Below are 15,400 nucleotides of genomic sequence, written 5' to 3'. Positions count from 1 at the left end.
GCACTGACTGGTTTGAATAATTTCTGGGCCATGATTGACTGAGGCATAGGGCTGTCCGTAGTATTCTGGTAGCTGGCCCTGGGGTGACTAGGGCAGGTAGATCCTGGCCCAGAGTATAGGGGTCTGAGAAAGGAGGGGGCTGGGGTATGAGCACTGGATTGCTTTTCTTTTTTTTTTTTTGAGACGGAGTCCCGCTGTGTCACCCAGGCTGGAGTGCAGTGGCGCGATCTTGGCTCACTGCAAGCTCCACCTCCCGGGTTCAAGAGATTCTCCTGTCTCAGCTCCCCCAGTAGCTGGGATTACAGGTGTGTGCCACCATGTCCAGCTAATTTTTTTGTATTTTTAGTAGAGACAGGGTTTTACCATGTTGGCCAGGCTGGTCTGTAATGGACTGCTTGATTTGTGTATGAAAGGCAGGCTTTCAGGCAAGTTCTTTGCTATCTCTAGGACCTGGCTAACCCTGGAAAACGCAGTCTCTCCAGGGTCACCAAGGCTCCAAAATGCCAAAGCATCTGAACCACACGGTTAATGAAATGGAGTATAGTGACACAAAGTTATACTCTCCAGTTCACAGTGAGGTCAGAAGCAATTCCAGGAAAATTATTTTCTTATGGTTACTATTATCAGACCACTCAAAGGAGTTTCGATTTCCTGAAAAGGAAATCTTCCACACAGATGCTATAGAAAAAGATCTAATTGCTTCTATTAACTGGCAAGAATATTACCATAACCACAGAACTTTTTGCCAATTTCCCAACTGGAAAAAAGTGAGATGTATTTGAGCTCCTTTAAGTCACTCCTCTTTACCCGCATGGTCTTAAGGTGACTTTTAGAGAGAGGAAACAGGCGATGTGAGTGGGAGAAGGGCCCAGGTGCCACACCTTATTTGTACTGGCAGATGGGGAGGAACAGCACAGACCGCACATCTGAGAAAAGAACCGGTTACCCGCAGACAGGGCCAGGAGTGTCCTGAGGTTACTCCAGGGCCTGAGAGCTTCCAGGCAGGTGTAAACATGAAGGCTGGCTTGGAGCAATCGTATTATATCTGCACAATCCGCAGTGAGGCATTGTCTGTGGCAGCAGCCTCCCTGAGCTGGCAATAATCCCTTTTTCTAATCTGGTTTAATTAAGTGGACACCAGACGTGGATCAGAAGACAGGGGTCATTTATGGGATGGCATTATTTAACCAGGTGATCACTTAGAAGCTTTTGAGTTTCTAAAACAAAAAAAGAGACTGTGCTACAAAGAACTGGCATGCAATAGACAGTTTAATAAAACTGAAATGCTGGGCAGGCAAGATGGCTCACACCTGTAATCCCAGGACTTTGGGAGGTCAAGGTGGGTGGATCACCTGAGGTCAGGGGTTCGAGACCAGCCTGGCCAACACAGTGAAACCCCGTCTCTACTAATAATACAAAAATTAGCTGGCTGTGGCGGCATGCACCTGTAATCCCAGCTACTCGGGAGGCTGAGGCAGGAGAATCACTTGAACCCAGGGGGCAGAGTTTGCAGTGAGCCGAGATCATCCCACTGCACTCCAGCCTGGGCAATAGAGCGAAACTCTGTCTCAAAAAACAAACAAACAACACACACACACACACACACACACACACCAACTTTTCTTTGCTGTGTATAGCTTTACTGCAATTCCCTGCCTAACCCCGAACTATGTAGTGGGAAGTGCAGGGATAGGAGAGCAGCACAGTTCCTGACAGGGCTTCCTGCCTTATGATGAGACCATTGAATTCAGACTGTGAGCCTGTTATATTCATAATGTTGAAAATCATCATTTGAGGGTGTGCAGAGCTGGGGAAATGATTATTTGGGGAAAAAGGAGGGATTTAAATTGACCAGGGGTCAGCCAGACTGCATCTCTTTTCATCTTTTGAAGTTTGCTGCGGCAAGGGGTTGATTAGTGCAGCACAATTGTCTTGGGACAGGACGGTCAGCATTGTGCGGCTCCTGGCTTTAATCGGAAGCCTCCCTTCCTCCCGCAGATCTGTAATAATTCCAGGTGGCAGTATGGTTTTGCTTACGGGTGTCCGTGCGGTGTGGACATTGCCCGTGGAGAGCACAGAGCAGCAAGCCCCAGGAGGGAGATATTTCCCGAGTTCTCCACACACCGGGATGTTTGAGAGAAGAGCAAGTCTTGGTTTTATGATGGTGAGACAAGAACACAGAGGAAAAGGAGAAGAGGAACAAGTGGCTCTCAGATACTGATGAGTTATAAAGAGAAGATCCTGAAGGGATTCACTGTGGGTCAGGCGCTCCCGCACTTGGCGTCTGATGGCTGTTCTCCTTAAAGGAATACCTGCAGATCCTCCCTCAGGATTGCTGTCCCAAGAGAGTGGAGGCTTTTCTCCTGAAGCTCCTTTTCAAAGGTGCAGGTGCCTTCTGTGCTTTCTGCTCTCATCTGGAGGAATTCTGCCCTTACCTACTCACCTGCTTTTTTCTTTATTACAAAGGTAAGGACATAGTTTGCTCTAAAAAGTAGTAAGCTTAATTATGATCTAACCAAAATATCAGGTACCCAGCCACTTTATGTAATTATGAGTTTCAACCCTGCATTGATTTTTACTTTCATAAAAATGCCCAATGCTTCTCTCTAAAATCTCGTGATATAGAAGTAAGCATCTGTGATGCCCAATAAAACCGTGCACAGCTCCTGACACAACCTGAGGGATGATTTCTAATCATCTAGTAGAAATATTTATATCTTTCTTGTTTTAATGAGATTTTTAAGTGCAAGACATAAAATATTAATAGGTTAAGGAAGCTGGACTTAGCTTTCATTCTGCACGTAGAGGCACAAAAATGATCATGGTTCTTCAAAACGCTAGAGTTGACGTATGATCTACCAACTCCATTCTTAGTTATAAACTCAAGATAAATGAAAATGTGTCCATGAAAAACTGGTCTAAGAAGGTTCATAGCAGCATTATTCATAATAACCAAAAAGTAGAAACAACCCAATTGCCCATCAACCAGACGGATAAACAAAATGTGGTCTCTCTGCACAACAGAATATTATTTTATGGTAAAAAATGAATTACTGATGCATGCTACGACACAGATGAACCTTTAAAACTTTACGCTAAGAGAAAGAAGCCCATCACAAAACGTACATCTGTAGGTTTCTGTTCCTATGAAATGTCCATGATAGGAAAATCCACAGAGACAAAGTAGATTAGTGGTTGCCAGGACCAGAAGTAGTGGGGGAATGGGAAGTGACTGCTGACAGATACAGTACTTCTTTTTGAGATAATGAAAATGTTCTGAGATTAGATTATGATGTTTGCACACATCTGTGAATATGCTGAAAACTACTCAACTATATATAAATATTTAAATATTAAAAAATTGGCATGGGGCAGGGTGTGGTGGCTCATGCCTGTAATCCCAGCACTTTGTGAGGCCGAGGCGGGTGGATCATTTGAGGTCAGGAGTTTGAGACCAGCTTGACTAACATGGTGAAACCCTGTCTCTGCTAAAAATACAAAAAAATTAGCTGGGCCTAGTGGCACATGCCAATAGTCCCAGCTACCCGAGTGGCTGAGGCAGTAGAATGGCTTGAGCCTGGGAGGCGGAGGTTGCAGTTAGCCAAGACGGTGCCACTGCACTCCAGCCTGGGCAACAGAGTGAGACTCTGTCTCAAAAAAAAAAAAAAAAAAAAATGGCATGGAAGTCTTCTCAACTGTTTCTCTTCTCCCAGCCTTCCAAAGAGAGATCTATAATTGCCTGTTCTAATTTCCCAACCTCCTTCCTTCTCAAGAGAAAGGATTCTTTCTTTCTAGGAGAGGGTTTGGGTTGGCCAATGTCATAAAGAAATGAAGAGTGGGGGAGGGAAAGAAGAGTGCGAGAGAGAAAAGGTGAACAGGGCTGGTCAGAAGAGAAGGGTTTGGGGAAGGTAACTGCAGCGGATGTTCTGGGAAAGTCGCAGGAGTAACGGGGACAGATGCAAGAACAGGGGATTCCTGCTTTGTGATACCATGGCCTGTGTGCTTGTGGACCTATTCAGGTTTTAGAGAATTGCAAGAAAAGGATTTGAACTATTTTGAAGTAGCATTTTGTTGCTGGTCTTCATTTGCCTACATTTCTCCAAGACAGAACCATAAGGGCCCAGGCTTATATTTTAAGCTTTTGTAATACAGTTAAGCTTTTATATTTTACAATATATTGAAATCATATATTTTGAGGTTTGTCTCTGGAAAAATTGCCCTTGGCTTTTAGGATAGTTGTGGCAAATTATGGATTAATTATAAACCCTTGCATTCCACAGCCCCCATAACACTGAAGAAAATGATCAATCCCCCGAAAAAGTCAAGTTGGTGAAAATGAATATTTATGAATGGCTTCTTATGTTACTTTAGGCTGTCGTGTAATACAATCTTTTTCTGAGAAGTATTTATTCATCCATGTAGCTGAAGGAAAGCTACATGTTTTTGCAACTTCCATGAGACTCTAAAACGACTTAAAAGTTGTAATTATAAAAAAGATACAGCAATTATATTATCAGAGTTTAACTGGAGAGATCGTTTTTGAGATTTTTTTTTTTTTTTGAAAATAAAATTCTAGGCTGGGCGTGGTGCTCACACCTGTAATCCCAACACTCTGGGAGGCTGAGGTGGGCAGATCACCTGAGGTCAGGAGATTGAGACCAGCCTGGCCAACATGGTGAAACCCCATCTCTATTAAAAATACAAAAATTAGCCAGGCGTGGTGGCAGGCACCTGTAATCCCAGCTACTCGAGAGGCTGAGGCAGGAGAATCACTTGAACCCAGGAGGTGGAGGTTGCAGTGAGCTGAGATCGTGCCATTGCACTCCAGCCTGAGTGATAAGAGCGAAGCTGTGTCTCAAAAATAATAATAATAATGTATTATTATTATAATACCTTATAATACCTGTGTCTCAAAAAAAAAGAAAAGAAAAGAAAGGAAGGAAGGAAGGAAGGAAGGAAAGAAAGAAAGAAAGAAAAAAAGAAAGAAAAAAAGAAAAATTGAAAATGTTCAAGTTCTTTTGCTATCTGAATGTCATACCCGTGGTCAGAATGTAGACTTTCAGACTAATGTTTTTAAGTAATTCCCTGGGTAATAATCAATCCCAGGCTACAAAGCAAGTACTTTGCAAAGGCTCAAGTCCCTTCCAGCACTGGGTGATCCATCTGTGCTCAATGGGGCTCACCCTTTGTGGGTGCCCCCAAAGAGGCTGATTTATGATGGGCTATAATGACATCCAACTTCAGAAAGAAATCCATTTCCTCTCACTGTATGGGGTAGACTCGGCTCATATAAATTCTGAGGAAGTCTTATAGCTCTTGTGATACAAAAACAACCAGCTGCCGTGATTAGAAACACAGACTATTAAATAACTGCATCCTAGGGTAGCACAGCAAGAAAGTTCCAAGTTAGCAGTGCGGTTGCAGAGTGCTCCGTAGAAGGCAGGATTATCAATTCAGCACAAAGCTGAAGGCAAGAACTCGTATTTCGCTATCATCGCTAGTGATATTCGTGGGGCCTGGAAGTCCTATACTGTCTCTTCATGTTTTATATCCACATTTTAATGTTGTTTGTGGACAATAGTGGTTGTTGCAACAGGTCACTTGTACCGTAAAAAGAATGACTGGCACCTCTGATTACAGGGGAAGAGCCACCTCCCAGGGACTGGGGAGTAGGGCGAGAGGCTCATCCCTACAGCATTTCCCACCTCTTAAAGTGGCCACCACATTTCTTTTGTTCCTGACCTTCTCCCATTGGGAAGACGAGCAAGAGCTAGAGCTAGAAGGGAAATTGAAGTGTGAACATACCAGGAAAGCTCAGGGAAAGCGGCCCCCAAACCATCTTTCTCATAGCTCATCTCTTGGGGTGGGCTTTTCTGCAGTGACGTGATTCAATGTGACTGCATGATTATGTGTTTACAACCAGCAGGCACAGGGCTGGCACTGACTACATGATGATGGGAGGATGGACGCCGCCTTCAGGAGCTGGAGGAGCAGAAGACGTGAACAAAGGTGGCGAGTGGTATGGGCAGGGGTGGGTGAAGAGGTGCGTGGGGCGGGCTTTGAGAGTTAAAGGGGACCCACAGAAGGTTTCAATCCATGTGCTGTCAGCTCTTTGCTGGGGCCTGATGGGAAGCAGGTTGGAAAGGCCTACGAGGGAACCAAGTAGCAGAAGTGTTCAACCAGGTGTGCGGTGAAGGTGCCGTGCAGGCAGAGGCAGAAATCATGGTCAGATCCCGAGGAAGAGCAAGATGAGTTCAACTGGTGAGTCTTAGAAGTCAGCCAGAACCGCCTCTGACTCTGGCTCCCAAGCTCAAGAGGGACCGAGCCCAAACCCAAACCCAAGCCCAAGATGGGGAAGTCGTGTGCATCATCAGTCAGAGGCTCAGGAAGAAGCCGTATTTGAAAGGGATTCTGGTGGCTCCTTTTCCTTCTTCTCCTGATTCCAGGAAGCCCTTTTTTAAATATTGCAAAGAATGTGGGTATTTCCTCTCAAAGCCCCGTGTTCAGAAAAATAGCAGCATGCACTTTTGAAAAAGGGCCACTCTATTCCTAGCCGAGACAAGCACTTATTTATTTATTTATTTATTTATTTATTTTGAGACAGTGTCTCGCTCTGTCGCCCATGCTGGAGTGCAGTGGTGCAATCTCGGCTCACTGCAAGCTCCGCCTCCCGGGTTCAAGCCATTCTCCTGCCTCAGCCTCTCCGAGTAGCTGGGACTACAGGTGCCTGCCACCACGCCTGGCTAATTTTTTGTGTTTTTAGTAGAGACGGGGTTTCATCGTGGTCTCGATCTCCTGACCTCGTGATCCGCCCGCCTTGGCCTCCCAAAGTGCTGGGATTACAAGCATGAGCCACTGCACCCGGCCGCACTTATTTATTTTGAACAACTGGTAATGATTTATTTTTCAATGAATGAATGGATGTTTGTTTAGAGAAATGTAAACTGAATAATGTTTGTTCTTTTATATACAATTTGGGATAGCTAAATCTCCAGCAACATATTGTTATAACTTTAAAAAAGAAAAGCAACCAGTGGGTGAGCTTGCCAGAAATGTGATACCCATTTGTGCTACAAGGCAGAACAAACCCATAGGATCTTACAAGATGCATCTGCTGCAGAAGAAAAAGCAAGGGTTGGAACTCAACCCGATCCTAGCAGTGCCTTTGACCCTGAAGATCAAGAATAAAGTCTCTAATTATGTAACAAGTATGTTAACATTCTCGGTGTGTTTGCAATCTTTAAAAAGGCCAGTCTTTTTACTTTTCATTTTCTTCCTCTCCTCGTAGTTCTTGTTCCACTGCTTCCTTTGGCTACTTACAGGTCATTTTGCTGATGCTAATATTTTCTAGGACATACTTAGGCCACTGTGTGATTTTTTTTGGTTGTTCCACAGTATGAGAAGAATGGGATTTGGAGGCTTGCATTTGACTGTGGGCACTTGATGCTGTTGAAGTGTGTGCCTGGTGTCTGTTCTTAGTTTTTGTTCTTTGTTGGAGCCTAAAACAAGCTGATGCAACTCATCCAGAACATTTCAAATAACTCTGCCCTTCAGTAGTAAACTTCTAAAATATGAGTAAGAGGTTATAAATTAAGCAGTCATTCTCTAAAATGTGTGCTAATGCTTCTCCAAGAGGAAAAAAAATAGTCTTAATTCCTGGTGAGACATTCTGAAGTTGCTCCAACATAAATGGCCTCCAGCTTCTCTTTTGGCTCCTAAATTACGTGTTTTGTGGGCTAGAGTAAAACTTGAACTGCGGTAAGCCTTCATGGCTATTCCTTGCAGATACAGACTGTCTGATAGGAAGAATTTGCATAAAATGAGAACACAAAGCAACGATCCAAATGGTCCCTACTCCATGCAGTGTCCTTCGCACCTCTAGAGGCATGAATGGAGGCTGGGCGTGGTGGCTCATGCTGTAATCCCAACACTTTGGGAGGCCAAGGTGGGCAGATCTCTTGAGGTCAGGAGTTCAAGATCAGCCTGGCCAACATGGTGAAACCCCATCTCTATTAAAAATACAAAAATTAGGTGGGTGTGGTGGTGGGAGCCTGTAATGCCACCTACTCAGGAGGTGGAGGCAGGAGAATTGCTTGAACCTGAGAGGCGGAGGCTGCAATGAACTGAGATTGTGCCACTGCACTCCAGCCTAGGCAACACAGCAAGACTGTGTCTCAAGAAAAAATAAAAATAAACAATAAAAAAATAAAGGCATGAATGGAATGTCAATAGTTGGTATGTAAGACATTTGTTTTCTTTAACTTGCTTATGGCGTATAAGTGTCCAAGGCACAACCATCAGTAAGTATTGCAAAAAAAAAAAATAATGCACAAGTCAACATTTACTATGTTTAAATAGCATATATAATTAGTTTTACCTTTAATCAGGCTCGTTATTAGAAACATGTACTTGGGGCCCCCATTATCACAGTGTATTCATTTAGAAAGCACACAGACTGCTTTCCAACTTTTCTTTTGCTGGATAGAGACCAATGTAATCTCAGGACAAAGCCCTCCAAGGTCCTTGAGCCTGACGTGGGTGGACTTGGGTTCCCTGTGATGGCAGGTTCCTGAAGAGCCAGGAGGCTTTTGCTGGCTGGGGCTGAGCTGATGGTTCTGGGGTGGGCCCCCTCCATGGAGACATGAAGTCCTGACAGCCCCATCCAAGAGGTAAGGTGTACCCCATCACCCACTGCCCTTCCTAATACAAGATTCTGGATTGCAGGTGCCTCTGGGATTTGACAAAAATGTGATTTCTGTTTCTTTTCCTCTTCTACTTCCTGCTTTCAGTATGGAGAGACAGACAGAGCCTCATTTATATGTAACTATAATATGCACGCATGCTGAGAGAAATAGATCTATTTTAAGGAATTGGCTCACACAACTATGGGGACTGGCAAGTCCAGAATCCATAGGGAAAGCTGACAGGCTGGAAATTCAGGTAAGAGTCAATGCTGCAGTCAGTCTTGAATGTGAATGCCATGGGGCAGGAGACTAGAAACTTAGGCAGAGTTTCCATGTGACAGTTTTAAAGATAATTCCTTCTTCCTCAGGAAACCTCAGTCTTTGCTCTTAAGGCCTTCTACTGATTGAATGAGGCCCACGCACATTATGAAGGGGAATAGGTATTACTCGAAGTCTACTGATACAAATGTTCATCACATCTGGCCAGGCATGATTACTCACACCTGTAATCCCAGCACTTTGGGAGGCTGAGGCGGGTGGATCGCCTGAGGTCAGGAGTTTGAGAGCAGCCTGACCAACATGGTGAAACCCTGTCCCTACTAAAAATACAAAAAAATTAGCCGGGTGTGGTGGTGGGCACCTATAATCCTAGCTACTCGGGAGGCTAAGGAAGGAGAATCGCTTGAACTCAGGAGGCAGAGGTTGCAGTGAGCCAAGATCATGCCATTACACTCCAGTGTGGGTCACAAGAGCGAAACTCTGTCTCAATACAAAAAAAAAAAAAGTTCATCACATCTAAAAAAATACTTTCATAGCAACATGTAGGCTGATGTTTGACCAAACAACGGGGCACCACAGCTTGGCTAAGTTAAGACAAAATTAAGCATCACAAGTACTGTGCAGCCCTGGGCAAACTGCTAAACCTTTCTATGCCTTAGATTCTCATCTGGAAAATGAAGATAATGAACAGCACCTGTCTCATAAATTTGTGGTAAGGATTAAATGCACAAAAACCTGTAACCTCCTCTGATCCATTCTTCTGTGCCCCAGACTACTCTATGCCTGGCATATCTTTGGCACTCAAGTCATGCTAAGTGGTAACTGACTCAGCAGCTTGTAGACTGCATTTTTCTGCTTACCGCCTTTTTCTTTTTTTTTTTTTTTTTTTGAGACGGAGTCTCGCTCTGTCGCCCAGGCTGGAGTGCAGTGGCGCAATCTCGGCTCACTGCAAGCTCTGCCTCCCGGGTTCCCGCCATTCTCCCGCCTCAGCCTCTCCGAGTAGCTGGGACTACAGGCGCCCGCCACCACGCCTGGCTAATTTTTTTGTATTTTTAGTAGAGACGGGGTTTCACCGTGGTCTCGATCTCCTGACCTCGTGATCCGCCCACCTTGGCCTCCCAAAGTGCTGGGATTACAAGCGTGAGCCACCGCGCCCGGCCACTTACCGCTTTTTTCACTCTGAAGACAACCATCAGGTCCAAGGCTTCCAGTACTTTATGCAACTAGTCCATGCGTACCAGGCCTGCTGACTAAGCTAATCCCACCACTACTTCCGCACCTTCAGTTTGCCTGGGACTGGCCCCCAACCAGCCCCCAGAAATACCTGAGGCACATGCACTGAATTAAACAGTGCTGCAGATCTTTCTAGATTTTTACTTTCTTTCTTGTGTTTTGTGGAAACACAGTATCTTGATTCTTATTCCTTGATACATCCGACCTATCCCTGGGTCCTGCCTCCTTCTTTCTTCTGTCTTTTCTTTTTTAGTCCTTTACCCAGGGACAGTGTTAAAATGGTGTGATAATTAATTTTGTATGTCAATTTGGCCAGGTCAGTGCCCAGATCTTTGGTCAAACATTATTCTGGATGTTTCTGTCTTTTTTGTTGTTGTTGGATGAAATTAACATTTAAATTCGTGAACTTTGGGCTGGGCACAGTGGCTCATGCCTGTAATCCCAGCACTTTGGGAAGCCAAGGCAGGTGTATAGCCTGAGGTCAGCAGTTCAAGACCAGCCTGGCCAACATGGTGAAATCCCGTCTCTACTAAAAATACAAAAAAATTATCCAGGCATGGTGGCACACGCCTGTAATCCCAGCTACTCAGGAGGCTAAGGCAGGGGAATCTCTTGAACCTGGGAGGTGGAGGTTGCAGTGAGCTGAGATCACGCTGCTGCAATACAGCCTGGGCAACAGGGCAAAACTGCATCTCAAATAAATAATTAAATTAATTAATTGGTGAACTTTGAGTAAAAGCAGATTACCATTCAAAATGTGGGGGATCTCATCCAATCAGTTAAAGACAATAGAACAGAGACTAACCCTTCCTGAGAAAGAACGAATTCTGCCAACAGACTGCATTTGGAATCTAACTGTAACTCTTCCCTGGGTCTCCAGTCTGCTGGTCAACCCTGCGTAGTTTGGATCTACTACTGCTCCACAGTCTCTTAAGCCAATTCATTAAAATACATTTCATTAAATTTTATATGTGTATATACATATACACACATATATACTGAGATGTTTATCTCGATATCTTTGTGTGTGTGTGTGTGTGTGTGTGTGTGTGTGTGTGTGTGTGTGTGTTTGTATTCTGTTGGTTCTCTTTCTCTGGAGGAATTCTAACTAATACAGATGGAAAGAACAGTCCTCAAATCATAGCTCTATGTTGGCCCTGAGAGCTGAAGTCTGGGATCCAAAGTAGCCCCCCTGCTATAGCTTTCTTTCTTTGAGTTTCTAAGGCTTTTGGTCTTCTGATTCCTGGGGAGGATCAGCACCTTCTCTTTTTCCGGCATTTTCAAGGTCCATGTCTGCTGCCAACCTTTCCCTCAGAGTCTGTTGATACAGGTGCCCGTGGGGTAAGATATGTACTGGATTAGTCTAGGAATAAAGACCTAAGTCCCTTCTACCCACATCCCCCAGCCTAAGTTCCAGAGCTATTTCCTCTTCTGGGCTTAAAACTAAGCCAGCAATATTCCTATGCTTCCATTTCCCAAGGAACTGTTACAGCCAACCCTGCCAGCATCCTTAGGTTGACCCCCCTCTCTGTAGCCATGACCTGTGCTCTCACCAGCACAGGGAAGAATGGATGGCCCCTGGTCCATTCTTCCCTTTCTGCCCAGGCTAATCTCTCTGACTTCATTACCCTTTTCTGGTCTGAAAATCTAAATAGGGAACTCCCAACCCTGCTAGGAAACATGGAAAACATGCCCTGCTGGGGTCATATCTGGACATTCTGTCTGTGTTGGTTTATCTTTATATCACCACTCCCTGTGTGTTCACTGCTTATTGCTAACAATGTCTGCGTACTTCCCCTCATGCTCCCTACTATTAATATATCCCGCCATGAATTCAAGAGTAGAGTTCAAACTTCCCTACCTACTGAATAAATTCCAATAATGTCAGTTAGGTTAACCTACAAGGTGCATAAAGTCGATTTTGTTTGTTAAAAACAACCTGCAGCTTACAGATTTTTCTGCATCAGTGAAACTTTGGTCTAAAAATATAATTAATATAATCATCTCATACTCTTTTGAAATATAGTCCTGTGGAAAATGCACATTGTTATTTTATCACACTCGATATGATAGTATGGTATTATTAAACACCTAGAATGTCAGCTCTTTTTTTTTTTTTTTTTTCTTGAGACACTCTTTTTCTGTCACCCAGGCTGGAGTGCAGTGGTGAGATCTCGAGATCTCGGCTCACTACAACCTCCACCTCCTGGGTTCAAGCAGTTCTCCAGCCTCAGCCTCTCCAAGTAGCTGGGATTACAGGCGCGCACCACCACACCCAGCTAATTTTTGTATTTGTAATGGAGACGGTGTTTCACCATTTTGGCCAGGCTGGTCTCGAACTCCTGACCTCAGGTGATCTGCCCGCCTCAAATATGCCTCATGGAAAGAACAGGAATATCAATAATGTCAAAACACAATTTCTACTTGGGTTGTGAGTCAATGAATGGGGGAAAGTTTTTCTCCCTAATGGATTTTGCCATATTAACATCAAAATCATGACTCCACCGGCTGTCGAGGACATGTGAACTGCACATACATCTGCTGTGGTGAAAGCCCTCCCTGTGACCTCGGGGTGGGACCATGTGCTTTCCCAAATCCTTGAGCTCAGCATTGGAGGACAAGGTGGGATGGAATATGACCGCTACCGCGTGACATGTCACAAAAGCTGGGCCGGAAGGAAGTTCCTCAGAGTGGCATGTTCCCAGTCCGCAGTTGAGACTGATTTCAGAAAATGCACTCTGATTGCTTTGTGATTTTTCTGTCTCCATGCCATGAATGGCTAGAGAGAAACTGGGAAACTGGGACACAGCAGACTTTTGCTTTTAAAACCTCCTTTTTCTGTTCGTTCAGCTGTCAAAACAGAAAACATTACTCGCTCACAGAAGCGGACGTTGAGGAGACATACAACAGAGGAGACAGAAAAGCATAACTGATCTTGAGCTTCATCATGGGATAAACTCAATCTGTAAGTGCAGAGAATAACTCGGAGGAGCTTCTACACCACCCCACACATATCACTGTGCATTCGCCAAGGCGACAGTATCCAGGACCTCGGATCCACCAATAAGAAGCCCACAGCAGCAGCCTGGAGGACAGCTGGTGACTGCCGGAGACACAGGTGACACGCCACGTCTGGACAAGGCTGAAGCACGCAGAGAGAAGTGAAGCCCACATTGTGCTTCGGCTCACAAACATTTAATCTGTTGAAAAGGGAATCGTGTGGGAGAAGTAAAAAGAAATGCTGGTCATTTATTATACCTAGAATTTTTCACTCCCTGGTATCATGAACCCCAGTTCCCCAAAATGGCAGGCTTGGAAACTGAGGCTCTGAGCTGAAGTGACTTGCTTCAGGCCCCGTGTTCTGTGCCCTTTCCAGAGCTTGTGGCCTACAATGACCTGGTGCATCTCACCCACAGGGTGCGTGTGCCCAGACACAAACCTGAGATGGGCCGGCCTGGTTCTTAAGCTTAAGGATGGAAACACGGGCCTCCCACCTACCCCTGCCCACCGGGGCTTCCACCTTGGATAGGAAGCGGCCAAACTACCACCCACACGGGCATGGTCATCATGGCAACAACGTATGGAGGGTCCTGGCTCTTTGCTTGATTAAATCCTTGGGCATTTTATTTTCAAACTCCCCTTGTCCTCCACCGAACAGACATGGGCAAATGGGATGGGAGCCTCCTCTGTTTCCATATACCCTTGCACTGGCCCCTGTTTACATGCTTATCAGAATGTATTGGCCATTTTTGTTTCATTCCTACCTTCTTCCAGCAGCCCTCACCCTCCACCCCCTCCTGCCCCGACATACACACAAAAGGGGAAGGAACCTTTTCAATCCACCTTTTAATTTCAGAGCCCAGCTCAGCCTGGGATGGAGCTCTCTGGTTGTCCTGCAGTGAGCAGAGGTGAAAGTCACACTGGCCTCAGACCGTGCTCTGCAGGGACCAATTCTCTGTCCCAAAGCTGGGGCCTCCAAGCGCTGGATTTGACTTCCTCACATCACATTCCTTCTTGAACCTATTCTGTACCCCACTCTTTCATTAAGGTTGCCAGTGAGAACCTTCTTGGTTCTCATCTTGTGGCCTTTCATTAACATTTCTCTTGGGTTCCAAGGCCCACACTTCCCCATGTTCCTCCCTGCTCTCCTGCCCAGCTTTTCTTCTCTTTTCTAAATCCTGGATCCTGTATCCTTATGTTGCTCCAGGGCCCCAGGTCTTCCTCGCTGCACACTCTCTGAGTGTTTTCCTTATGATCTCATGGGCCTCTACCCTATAAGTACCATATTTGCCTCTCCAGCCTGACCCCTCCCTGAACCCCAGACCCTCCAATCACTGCTTATTCACAGAAGCCACTTGCAGTCTAACAGGCAGCCCCAACAACACATGCAAAACCAGGCGGTGGCTCACGCCTGTAATCCCAGCACTTTGGGAGGCCGAGGAGGGTGGATCACCTGAGGTCAGGAGTTCAAGACCAGCCTGGCCAACATGGCGAAAACCCGTCTCTACTAAAAAAATACAAAACAGCAGCCGGGCGTGGTGGTGGGCGCTGGTAATTCCAGCTATTTGGAAGGGTGAGGCAGGAGAATCGCTTGAACCCTGAAGGCGGAGGTTGCAGTGAGCAGAGATAACGCCATCGCACTCCAGCCTGGACAACAAGAATGAGACACCATCTTCAAAAAAAAACTCAGAACTAGCGCCCCGCCAAACCAACTACTTTCTCAGGTCTTAGCAAATGGCCATTCTGTCCAAAGACTTGAATCATTCTCTACCCTTCTCTTTCCCTCACCCCACATCCCAGCCACCAGTATTCCTGCCAGCTCCGCCTTCAAACTGTGTTCAGCATCTTACCACTCCTCACCACGTTGTCTTCCTCCGAGTCACTGCCCAGACCCTGGATTCCCTCTTACCACTGCACCACCATCACCCCATCATTCTGCCCCTCAGCCCCCTGTGGACACATCAGCCTTCTCCTGGTTCTGGCTCAGGACTTCACACTCCCTGATGGTCACATGCCGTTCAGAGAGACTTTTCTTTCCTTTTCTTTTCTTTTCTTTTTTTTTTTTTGAGACGGAGTCTGGCTCTGTCGCCCAGGCTGGAATGCAGTAGTGCGATCTCGGCTCACTGCAACTCCGCCTGCCAGGTTCGAGCGATTCTCCTGCCTCAGCCTCCAGAGTAGCTGGGACTATAGGCTCGCGCCACCAC

The sequence above is a fragment of the Hylobates moloch genome, unplaced genomic scaffold, assembly GCF_009828535.3.
Source record: "Hylobates moloch isolate HMO894 unplaced genomic scaffold, HMol_V3 SCAFFOLD_14, whole genome shotgun sequence".
In the NCBI taxonomy this organism is placed as follows: Eukaryota; Metazoa; Chordata; class Mammalia; order Primates; family Hylobatidae; genus Hylobates; species Hylobates moloch.
Note: the sequence above shows the minus strand (reverse complement) of the source record.